This window comes from Apostichopus japonicus, chromosome 14 (genome assembly GCF_037975245.1).
Source record: "Apostichopus japonicus isolate 1M-3 chromosome 14, ASM3797524v1, whole genome shotgun sequence".
NCBI classification, from domain to species: Eukaryota; Metazoa; Echinodermata; class Holothuroidea; order Aspidochirotida; family Stichopodidae; genus Apostichopus; species Apostichopus japonicus.
Window position 1 is genome coordinate 5,484,175 of NC_092574.1, and position 12,172 is coordinate 5,496,346.

The 12,172-nt window shown below is 38.7% G+C and overlaps 1 protein-coding gene across 8 annotated transcripts in view; it reads left to right on the forward strand.

Annotated features, from left to right (window-relative positions):
- The window catches only part of LOC139979871 (pirin-like), a 107,999-nt gene extending 103,156 nt beyond the window's left edge, over positions 1 to 4,843 (forward strand). For all 8 annotated transcript variants that reach the window (XM_071991048.1, XM_071991050.1, XM_071991045.1 and 5 more), the window contains one exon: positions 525 to 4,843. The gene's annotated coding sequence lies outside the window, so the exon portion shown is untranslated. The remainder of the gene's footprint in view (positions 1 to 524) is intronic.
- The last annotated feature ends 7,329 nt before the right edge of the window (positions 4,844 to 12,172 follow it).

Here is a 12,172-nt window from a genome sequence, read left to right on the forward strand (position 1 = left end):
TGCTGCAGCTTCCAATTAACAATATCTGATTAACTATGGATGGCCGATTTAACGATGGTATAAAGTTATAAACATACACATGATATAACAAACATGGTAGCAGGTTATCTTGTTGGGTAGTGCGTGTGGTGAGGGAAGCGAGGATGAAGGGCCTCTTAGCGAAGACAGAAAGCAAAGTGATAGGATAATATTTCTTTTGAGACACGATTGGCTGGTGTTAAGTTGTGAATTCCTGTCAACTGCGGATTTACATCAACCGTGAACAGGTTTTACTGAGCCTTGAAATGCATTTTTTTATTTCTGTCGAATATTTTTTTTGCCCACCAATGTCATTTAGGGGGCAAATGGGGGAAGACAGTTGACTGGGGGATCCTGCCCCCCCCCCTGGGCAGTGGTTACACCACTGTGTAAAGTGCAGTTTGTTCAGCCAAAGAGAATGTCTTAGTCGGCCGGTTCAGTGAGAGCATTTATCAGTCTGGTTTGATGACTTCAACAGTTGACAATTTTCTTCATTTTGATTACAGTTTGATGGAAGAGTTTATCCAAGTACAATCCCTCACCACTCACTGATTTTCCATGAAGAGGTAGAGATCAAACCTGATCGAAGCTTAGACAATTATTGGTTTACTGCTATAAGTATTGGATCACCTGCTATTGAACGAGTGGTCATCTGCTAGGAACAAGTGGTCATCTGCTCAGAACAAGTGGTCATCTGCTGGAAATAACTGGTCACCAGCTATAAACTAGTGGTTATCTGCTAGGAGCAAGCGGTTATCTGCTAGGAACAAGTGGTCATCTGCTAGGAACAAGTGGTCATCTGCTGGAAATAACTGGTCAACGGCTATAAACTAGTGGTTATCTGCTAGGAGCAAGCGGTTATCTGCTAGGAACGAGTGGTCATCTGCTAGGAACAAGCAGTCATCTGCTAGGAACAAGTGGTTATCTGCTGGAAATAACAGGTCACCAGCTATAAACTAGTGGTCATCTGCTAGGAGCAAGCGATTATCTGCTAAGAACCACTGGTCATCTGCTAGGAGCAAGCGGTCATCTGCTGGAAATAACTGGTCAACGGCTATAAACTAGTGGTTATCTGCTAGGAGCAAGCGATTATCTGCTAAGAACCACTGGTCATCTGCTAGGAGCAAGCGGTCATCTGCTGGAAATAACTGGTCAACGGCTATAAACTAGTGGTTATCTGCTAGGAGCAAGCGATTATCTGCTAAGAACCACTGGTCATCTGCTAGGAGCAAGCGGTCATCTGCTGGAAATAACTGGTCAACGGCTATAAACTAGTGGTTATCTGCTAGGAGCAAGCGGTTATCTGCTAGGAACGAGTGGTCATCTGCTAGGAACAAGCAGTCATCTGCTAGGAACAAGTGGTTATCTGCTGGAAATAACTGGTCAACAGCTATAAACTAGTGGTTATCTGCTAGGAGCAAGCGATTATCTGCTAAGAACCACTGGTTATCTGCTAGGAGCAAGCGGTCATCTGCTGGAAATAACTGGTCAACGGCTATAAACTAGTGGTTATCTGCTAGGAGCAAGCGGTTATCTGCTAGGAACGAGTGGTCATCTGCTAGGAACAAGCAGTCATCTGCTAGGAACAAGTGGTTATCTGCTGGAAATAACAGGTCACCAGCTATAAACTAGTGGTCATCTGCTAGGAGCAAGCGATTATCTGCTAAGAACCACTGGTCATCTGCTAGGAGCAAGCGGTCATCTGCTGGAAATAACTGGTCAACGGCTATAAACTAGTGGTTATCTGCTAGGAGCAAGCGATTATCTGCTAAGAACCACTGGTCATCTGCTAGGAGCAAGCGGTCATCTGCTGGAAATAACTGGTCAACGGCTATAAACTAGTGGTTATCTGCTAGGAGCAAGCGATTATCTGCTAAGAACCACTGGTCATCTGCTAGGAGCAAGCGGTCATCTGCTGGAAATAACTGGTCAACGGCTATAAACTAGTGGTTATCTGCTAGGAGCAAGCGGTTATCTGCTAGGAACGAGTGGTCATCTGCTAGGAACAAGCAGTCATCTGCTAGGAACAAGTGGTTATCTGCTGGAAATAACTGGTCAACAGCTATAAACTAGTGGTTATCTGCTAGGAGCAAGCGATTATCTGCTAAGAACCACTGGTTATCTGCTAGGAGCAAGCGGTTATCTGCTAGGAACAAGTGGTCATCTGCTAGGAACAAGTGGTCATCTGCTGGAAATAACTGGTCAACAGCTATAAACTAGTGGTTATCTGCTAGGAGCAAGCGGTTATCTGCCAGGAACGACTGGTCATCTGCTAGGAACAAGCAGTCATCTGCTAGGAACAAGTGGTCATCTGCTAGGAACAAGTGGTCACCTGTTGGAAATAACTGGTCACCTGCTAAGAGCTAGGGGTCATCATAGAAGTAACCAGTGGTATGAGGCTAGATACAGCAGCCATCTGTTAGAAATAATTTGTTGTATGTCAGAGAAAAGTGATGATCATCTGGTAGAAATATTTGACGCTTTTAGTAATGTAAAATTATATGATGTAGTCACTTAATGTGTTAAATAAATTCTGCTAGCATCAATATGAATAAATTATTATATATTTGTAATGGTACTCTGTTTTGCCCCTAGATAATGTATAAATTATCTTGAGATAATGTTTAAAGCTTGTTTATGGGATGACCCTCATAATATGTCAGATGTCATCATTTCAATGATGATGATACTCTTTATCCTTCTTGTTCAAGCATCATGGTAATGATTAATGCATTGTTTTAATTCTGCACAAATGGCTCCCTAACCTGATGGATATATACCAGGAGTAGTTTGTAGCCTGAATTTGAAGAGCTGACCATTTAGATGTGTTTTCATGGCTGGTCAGATTCTACCAATGCCTAATAAAGACACCTTTCGGTTTGACTTTAACCTTGACATAATTTTGTATCAAGATATGGTTTTGTACTGGAATTTAAACAAACTTTGGAATGTCTTGTAGCTGGCCAGCCTGAGGCTCTGTTGGAAGATGTCACTTAGAGATCAATACCAACACAAGCAACTTGGTTTTTGCTGTCGAAATTAAACTTTCAAGCTGATGAATGCTTGTAGGGTGGGTTACTCCAAACTTGTAAACCTGATCCCTAAACCCAAGGACAGCATAGACACATCGCATTCATAGAGGTTGATAGATGAAACTAATTGAGTCACAGAAGATTCTTGATTTTTGGTGGAGGAGTTCAAAGTTTTGTGAATTCATGAACATCCTCTATATAAAACAAGATATCACAAGAAAGGAGGACTACCACCACCAGTCTCATACTGAACATGTGCAGTATGAGGGAGGTCATTGGTCACTGGAGGTCAGCATGGGTTAAAGGCATTGAAGACTCGCCCCAAACCGCGTGCGGCCATCTCAAAAAGTTAACTTTCTGTTGCTTGCAAGTAACGTTTGTTCGTGTCGCTACAAAATGCAGACAGTAATGAAACATGATACCTTGTTATCTTTAGCTGGACCTGAGATGTCCACGCTGCTATGTACACTGTGTTGTGGGTATTGACCGTAGCTGTATGCATTGACTGTACACTAGTGTCTAATTACCGATGGTAGCAAGCTGTGACGTGTGTATTTTCTGGGATCGATGGTGGTGTCTAACACTTCTGTTACACCTCATTCGAAACTAGGTCAGATTACCGGCATGAGACGTTTCTTTGTGCGCGCGTCTTCACACCCTATAAACTGAAGTCTCAAAAAGAAACTATTAACATATCTCATACCGCACATGTTGCATATTAAGTGGGAACAGGGGGCAGGAGGTTAAATTTGCCCAAAAAAAATGGTCAAACCTGCTAATAGAGGAATAAAGGAAGAATCAATCTCACAAAGGAGGAGTGTCTTATTATAAGTGTATGATAAGCTGTATATTTACATTTGAATAGCATTCTATTCTAAAGTTGTGGATAGACAGTTGTATCGTGTTTATAACTTTTAAGAAAAGTCACGCAAGAAAAAACCTGGGCACGAAGGACCGATCCGCTCTCAACCCCAGTCCCCTTGCATTGTGACTGTGTGCTCATTGTCAGGTTGTGTATCACAAAATGCTACACATGATCTAAACCAACAGGCTGAAAAGTTGTGTAATGTTATTAAGTTACCAAAAAATATGATAAACCAAAAAACAAAACTAAAAAAAATTGTGTATTTTAGCTGTTATGTACAGAATGCAGAAACACTTGAAGTTGAGAGATGTGAATGTATATGCAATTTGTAGAGCTGTATCAGGGACTGGCCATTTTGTCAATCTTGAAGTACCAAAAAGTTTTTGTATTCCATATTAGAAAGAAAGAAAACAATGTCAGTATTAAAAGCGCCATGTTTGTAGCCACAAAATTTGCATATGCCACACCCCTGTCAAAGAACATAGAAATGAATAAAACAGAAAACATTATTAAGTCTGTCTGTTACTTTCAGACTTGTTTAAGTGTTTTTTTAGTATATTACATGATTTAAGTTTCCCAATGAGAATAATATTGTTTGTTATTTGTTTTCTTCAGCTGTTTATCAATGTTGTCCACCTCATATATGAATGATGGTGGTTAAGTTTGTGGCTCATAAAGCTTTTACTTGTTCTGATACACCTTCTACTCAGAGGGCTATGATGTAATGATCAGTAAAATGAATATACATGATTTCATGAATAAATATAACCAAATATCCTTACAGTTTGTACCATAAGTTATGCAATAACATGAATTGTAAATTAGTATTCAAGTTAATCATGCAATATCAATTTGACTTACATTTCATTATAACATCATCATAGCAGAAATATATTCCAGAAAAATTTCATAATTTTGTTTCCATTTTTTTTTTTATTATATTGGGATTTTACATGTTGAGTTTGTCCCTCTTGTGATTAACTTCAGTTTGAATGCAGCAGCATTTTGCCCTCCCATCCACCAGGCCCCCAATAATTTTTTTTTATTATATTGGGATTTTACATGTTGAGTTTGTCCCTCTTGTGATTAACTTCAGTTTGAATGCAGCAGCATTTTGCCCTCCCATCCACCAGGCCCCCAATAATTTAATTAACCTACATTAAGAGCAATGGTTGTAAGTGCCGTCAAAATAGAAGTAGGAGAGGGAAGACTAATGGTTGATGAATATAAGATCGCATTTGTGGGGCACCAACAAATTTGACATTAACTACAGGCAAGATTCATAAATTCGTTATATTTAGTTAATATCACATCAGCAGACAGACGCAATGCTGCCTGCTGGGACCAACCCTGAATTTTCCATTGCACACTTTATCACTTCATATCCTCTTGCCAGTTCTATATTTCTCCGTCACCCCCCCCCCTCCACTCCCCTCACTCGTGCACCCTTGGCTATGTGCCATCATGATCCCCTTCATGTGCAAAAGTTTATTCTTCCAGAGCTGCAAGTTTCACTGCTCTGATCTTAGCTGTTTCTCTTACTTGTACAATAGTCAATCGTCCCACAAGATGCGTGCAGTCGGTGGTTTCAGCCTCCTGGGTGGGGTGTACGCCCTATCCTGGGTGGATTATACGCCCTATATCGCCGCCATCCACGGTCAATACCTTGCCAGAATTAATGGCCTTAAGTACGACGCCTTCCTTTTTGAGGAATGTTTATTTTAGATTAAGTGTGGTTCATTTTAAATCTCCCTGTAGTGAACACTAATTTGATGGTAAATTTCTCCAATTTCTCCACTTCGTAAGCGATACTGTTTAAACTTGGTTTTCTACCCTACTCAGGGTCTCTTGGGTGCCAAATATTCCGTTAGCCACAATTCCAAGGTGACTTTTTATGTTCCATCTAGCCAGGGTAGTACTAAACTACCCTGGGTGGACAAGTCCTTTTCAAGCACTGAGCTCATTGGTTACGCATGGCCTGATTACTGGGATTACAATTATCGGTACTGCAAATAAAATAAAAATTCTGAAAAAGAGCCGTATAATCCTCAAATTTGAGTAGGGTTGTTAAATGGATTTATTGTAGAAAACATATTTGGAGGTTTATTATTATAGAAATAACATACTAGCTCGCTTAATTCCCTTTATCGTTGTATTTGCGCTTTTCTTCACGACACAATAAAAACAATCTTCAATGCGGAAGTTATAAGTATTATGCTGAGGTATTTTTGAGTTATGAAAATCGAATTAATGTCGTCACGCGCAGCTACTACTGTCATTAACTGCTTGATGTACTTTCAATGAGTTATTTAAACTTGTGTTTCTCGTGTTTCTTTAGTGACGCTGCTGCGTATTAAGTGTACGAGGTATTAATCGGATCATATTAGTAAGACATTCGATACTATTCGGTTTTACAATAAGTACGGTACGGATGTTGAATACAATAATCACCAAGAATCATTGATTGAGTCAAAAGATTTACATTTTGTCATCATTTTTGCCAAACAATTTCATCCACCCTCAACCCCCATCCTTAGATCGAGACAAGCGTACTATCAAGACAGAGTCTGGGCACGAAAACCAAACAAGTTCATCCACCCTCAACCTCCCCCTTATACCCCCCCCCCCAGTGCCTTATATCGAGACAAGCGTACTATCAAGACGGTGTTTGGTCACGAAAACTAATAATTTCATCAACCTCCCCTTCCCCCCCCCCCCCAGTGCCTTATATCGAGACAAACGTACTATCAAGACGGTATCACACTTTCGTTGCCCCGATACTGTTACATTGGTCACTAAGTAAACAACATTGACATACATGGTTGATAGATTTGTTCAAGCCGTCTAACAATTTAACGGTCTTTATATGGTCCCTTTAAACAGGGAGAAAATTAATTGTGGACTCGCACACCTTTAGCAAATATTTCCGACAGATTAACTTTAATTGTCCCCGTAGTCTATAAGAGTAGGCCAAAATTGTGTCCGCGATTTAGAGCTATATATATATATATATATTTATGGACCAATTGACGCAGCACACGGCCTCGTGTCATCCAACCATGTTATACTATAAGGTTATCTTGCACCCGCATCGAACCCGGTCTCAAAACCGTTCAGCTTAAAATGTGTAACACTGAGAAGTCTTTCAAATTGTCCGCGGGCTTTGGGTGTTCTCAATTTCCCTACACGGACCGTCATTTGTGATAATGGGACGTGATTACCATATGCCCTGAAAATATCCATATATGACAGCACACGTATACCGCTCTAAAATTGTTACTAGTATCAAGGCTAAGCAAGAATATGACCAGTTTTTTTTAAGTTTTTAACATATTTCAGTGTTTGAGGTTTGATTCGTTCCAGCTGAGTATATCAGCTTGAAATGTTTGTTTAAAGAAAGATAACCCGCTTAATCACCTGCCGCTTCTTCGCAATCTTCTGCCTGCAGGTGAGATATCTGAGAAGACATACTCGAAGGTTCTCCTAATACCTATCCATCAAGTTCACGGTTTGATTAAGAACCAGCTTGTTTGTGTCCGACATGGGAGTGAACCCTTTTTATCCTCATTTTATCATCTTCTTATTCTTCGTTTTTCTTCGCAACCATCTTAACTTACAAAATTAAAAACATGTAAATTAAAAAACAGCAGATACGTTCAATACATTAACTTTGGCTGAAATACAAATGCTATTAAATAAATCGTTCAAGCCCAATAAGTTATACCATGGTAGCCAGTACCTTTCCTAAATATTTACCTTCATATTTTCATTAAAAATATTTTCGTTAATGTTAAAATATACTTGTAAATACTTCCGCAAACTATACATAGAAGGAATGGTCTCAAATTGTATGTGTGTGTGTGTGTGTTACGCCCAGCTTGTAAACACGATATCTCAAGATAGGAACCATGCATTATTCATTATTCATACGCCGATGCCTAAACTTAAGGGGAAAAAAACATATTGTTTAAGTGGAGGTCAAAGGTCGGCTGAGGTTACCAGAGGTCAAATATTGAAAACCTTGTTACACGATATCTCAAGTTAGGAAGCATGGATATTTACGTACTTTTAATAGATTTAATTAGCCGATGGTATTCAAGAAAATGAGTGCTAATGTCAAAAGTACTAATCATATTGTCTTGGCTGTAGAAAGTGTTTTACTTTTATCAACAAGGTCGTTTACGAAGTAAAAGCCCTTTCTGAACCATTGAGAGTAAGCAACAGGTTGATTGCCTGCTGTAATGCAAAAGTTTATGCCACAACGACTGGTTCTGAATTAATGTGTCATTTTCATTTTTCCCGAGTGAAAAACCCTTAGTTAAAAAAAGAGTGGGCTAAGGCTAAGACATCTTTCCAAATCCATTCTTCATAAGTTAATTTGCATGCCTATTAACATCATTCCCATACTTAAAAATTTCAATAATTTCAATAATGTATTTTCGTAAATAACAGGGAAAATGTCCGTGACTACCGCTTTTAACATACGTGCAAAAACAAGTAACTTTAAGCGCAACGCAGTGTATTGATACGTCAATCATTGTCAATACCACCTTCAGAATAATCTTGACTAAACTGGTTTCGACTTACATGTCGATCTGCTTTCTGTCTCCAAACAAATTGAAAAAAACAAGTTACTACTGTTTGCAATCAACTCGCCAGATGGGGAAGGAACGGTTAACAAAAATTAATTAAAATGAGGGAGGATTAATGATTTAAAACTTTTATTCTCCCTCAAAACACTCATATTATAAGTTACAACAGAAATTCGTTATATTCTCTAATGTAAACTGAGCTTTGTCATAGTCTTTAACCATCATACTAGTGATGTCAGTGTTGAAGGTAATGCCTATAGGACTCCCTATATAGAGGAATGTTCAATACTTTCAAAAAACACAAACAACTATCGTTCTGGCAGTTATTAAAACCATTGTAGAACCAGTAAATGTTCCTAGTGCCACTAAAAGGGACTTACTAATATTCATTTTTAGACCCGAAATTCCACCAAAAAAATTTAGTTGATCGAGTAAAATTGCGAAAAGATCTTTCGTTCGCTTCGATAGAGAACGTGGTGTCATCATCATTTCGAGTCATTTTACATTTCCTGCCACAGATATCAATACCAAGAATGGAATCATAATCGTAGATGCTCAGTACATATAAGATAAAAAGATATGGGGCAGTGGGTCACCTTGCCTGTATCACCCTGCTTTCAACATGAAAAAATGGTAAAGGAAAAGCCTTTAACGAGGATAGAAGAGGACGCACAGTTATAAAATGTTTCAACCACTGAGTAGTAGACGGGCCAAGAGATTAGCACTTTCCTGACAGAGGATACAGGGACAGCGAGTCAACGTTTTTTATTCGTTTTTTTTTTCTCATCAAATGGCAAACAGCAAACCTGGGATTTGCTTTTCCCTGCAGTCTGTACATGATTTCATAAACTGTACAAGTGCAATCACCAATATAACGTCCTTTTAATAATAAAAAAACATCTGTACGTTGAGACATGTCGCCAAGTCCCCGACAATTCAACGACGATATTTTTATATCACCTGTCATAATTGTAAATTGTTAGAAAGTCATTACTTTGCACAAAATTACATGTAGCATATGTATAGATCCTCCTGCAAGCAGGAAGCCTCATAGTCTTATCAAAGCCGCAAGCTGACCGAAGTCAGTCTTTTAGATTCATATTTAACGTCCATGATTATGAATTGTCAATTGTCAACAACTCTGTAACTGGACAACATACATTAATCTTGGAGTGACTCGAACTCGAACATTTTATTCATGTGTCGTCTAGCAATGTAAGGATTCATCGATATATGTAACTTATGCGATCACAATTCGTGCATCTTTGTTATGGACCCCCAACTAAATATATCCGATAATAAGGTATGAAGGTTTCCGAGTGTAACTTAAAGGAGCTTCCCACAAGTGTACTTAGTATCTATAGAACAATAATGACGATACCATACAACCCAAAGTGTACTATTTAATGGTTATTAGTGTGTGTACATTGATGTCAACAACTTCCTCTTCAATTTTTATTCATCGGAAACAAGTTAAGTTTGGATGAGTCCCTCACGAAAGTGTTGTTGAGCAAAGTTTGGGAAGATACATATCTGTTCAGACAGGCCGATAAAACAACAAACGAACTTAACTTTTTGTGACCTTTAATATGTTCGTGATGGGAGACTGAACACTAGTTTATGAAGTTCAATGATTTCTCCTATTATCCAGTAATATTAACAAGTCTACATGAATGTGGCAGGGTCAACAAGGTAAGAGTCAGGAGATACAGCATACTGACGTTATTTCACAGACTCAAATGCAAAGCTTCTTCAGGCTTCCAAAGCCGTATGATTAGACGGATAGTCCTACGTAAAACAGGAACACGGAACCCACCAACCCCTTTTCTTTCCATCGTGAACAAACATACACACCCCCCCCCCACACACACACACACACATTTTCGAGATAAAAAAAATAAAAGCCCGATCACAAGAAGTTTTGGTGTACGTCGAAGCTGTACAAATGCACCATACCATGTGCATGGAATCGCCGCGGTTGCTTTGTTTATTACGCAACAGACATCAAGCAGCAGACGACATACCCATACGTGATTACGTACGTATCATACTAACCACCGAGCAGGTGGCTATAGCTAGCTTTCACCTGATTTACGGTATGAGCAAAATAATCTCAACTTTCCATTGTTTGGAAGTTACCTTTGTTAACCACAGAGCAGGAATGTGCAACGAAGAAAAAGATAACAATAGAAGCAAGCTTCTCAATTTTCAAATAAATTGAAATGGGATATGAATCCGTCTGCGTCGTGAAAGTGTGGTGAAACACAGGGCAAACAAGTCACTTACATTCCAAAACGTTTCCAAAGGTAACGTTTGAATAAAATTTTCTGCGGACAGAACAGAGAGGTTGATGAAAGAATAACATGAAACTAAAGGTTACATCATTGATACTTCAGACCCTTTGAAGATATCAACATAAGTATTCATCCCAAACTTTGATACGAAGTAGGTCGCTCGCTCACCCAAACCGTTGGGTAAAACCGTTTATCAATTGGAAAATGTCCTGAACTGAACAAAAGTACACTGACCATTCTAACAATTGGTTAAAGGAGCCGCTATATTTTCATATGCATATCCGGAAATGTGCTTTGTGACATCCTCTCTTTCTATTATATAAGCGCCATACTTATAGTGATTATACAATAGTGGGTATAATAAAGAACTTTGGTGACAGATGTATCACAAAACAAACGAATATAGATGGAAGTGAATCAGTTTTCGGATTATAGGCAAAACTAATAACTCAAACATAAACAATAATAACTTCATCCAAACATAAATACTGAGACATAGGTCTTCATCTCAGGATAGGACAACTTTGGATTTGACAATCGTATACCACATTCTATATATATTTTTTTTGTCAGTCAATACAACGAAAACTACCTGGTCATCACTCAGAAATTGACCAATGACTTCAGATAAATTTGACAGCATATTAATAATCTCACCATTGGCGTACCTAGGATAGTTGGCACCGGGGACGGATCCTTTTATTATCCTTCTATTTTCACCCTCTTGATACGCCACTGAATGTCACTACATACGAAACTGCTCATTTATTGTTTGAGCTCAGTTAAATTACATAATTCGTTGCTTAAGTTCATCGTTGTCGTCCATATCATTTTATAAAACGTATGCGAGACGTCGCTCTTTATTGCTGTCGTCACTATCATTTTAATTTAACGTATATGTAAGACGTCGCTCTTTATTGCTGTCGTCCATATCATTTTATATAACGTATGCAAGACGTTGCTCTTTATTGCTGTCGTCACTATCATTTTACATAACGTATGCAAGACGTCGCTCTTTATTGCTGTCGTCCCTATCATTTTAATTTAACGTTTGCAAGACGTCGCTCTTTATTGTTGTCGTCACTATCATTTTAATTTAGCGTATATGTAAGACGTCGCTCTTTATTGTTGTCGTCACTATCATTTTACATAACGTATGCAAGACGTCGCTCTTTATTGCTGTCGTCACTATCCTTTTATTTAACGTATGCAAGACGTCGCTCTTTATTGCTGTCGTCACTATCATTTTAAGCTATGTCATATCGTTGATCTTAATATACGTAAGCAAGATGCTCCTGATTTATATTTTGTCTATTGTTACCATTATTTTGAGACACTGTCAGGGATACCTCTTGCCCGCAAACATTTAGC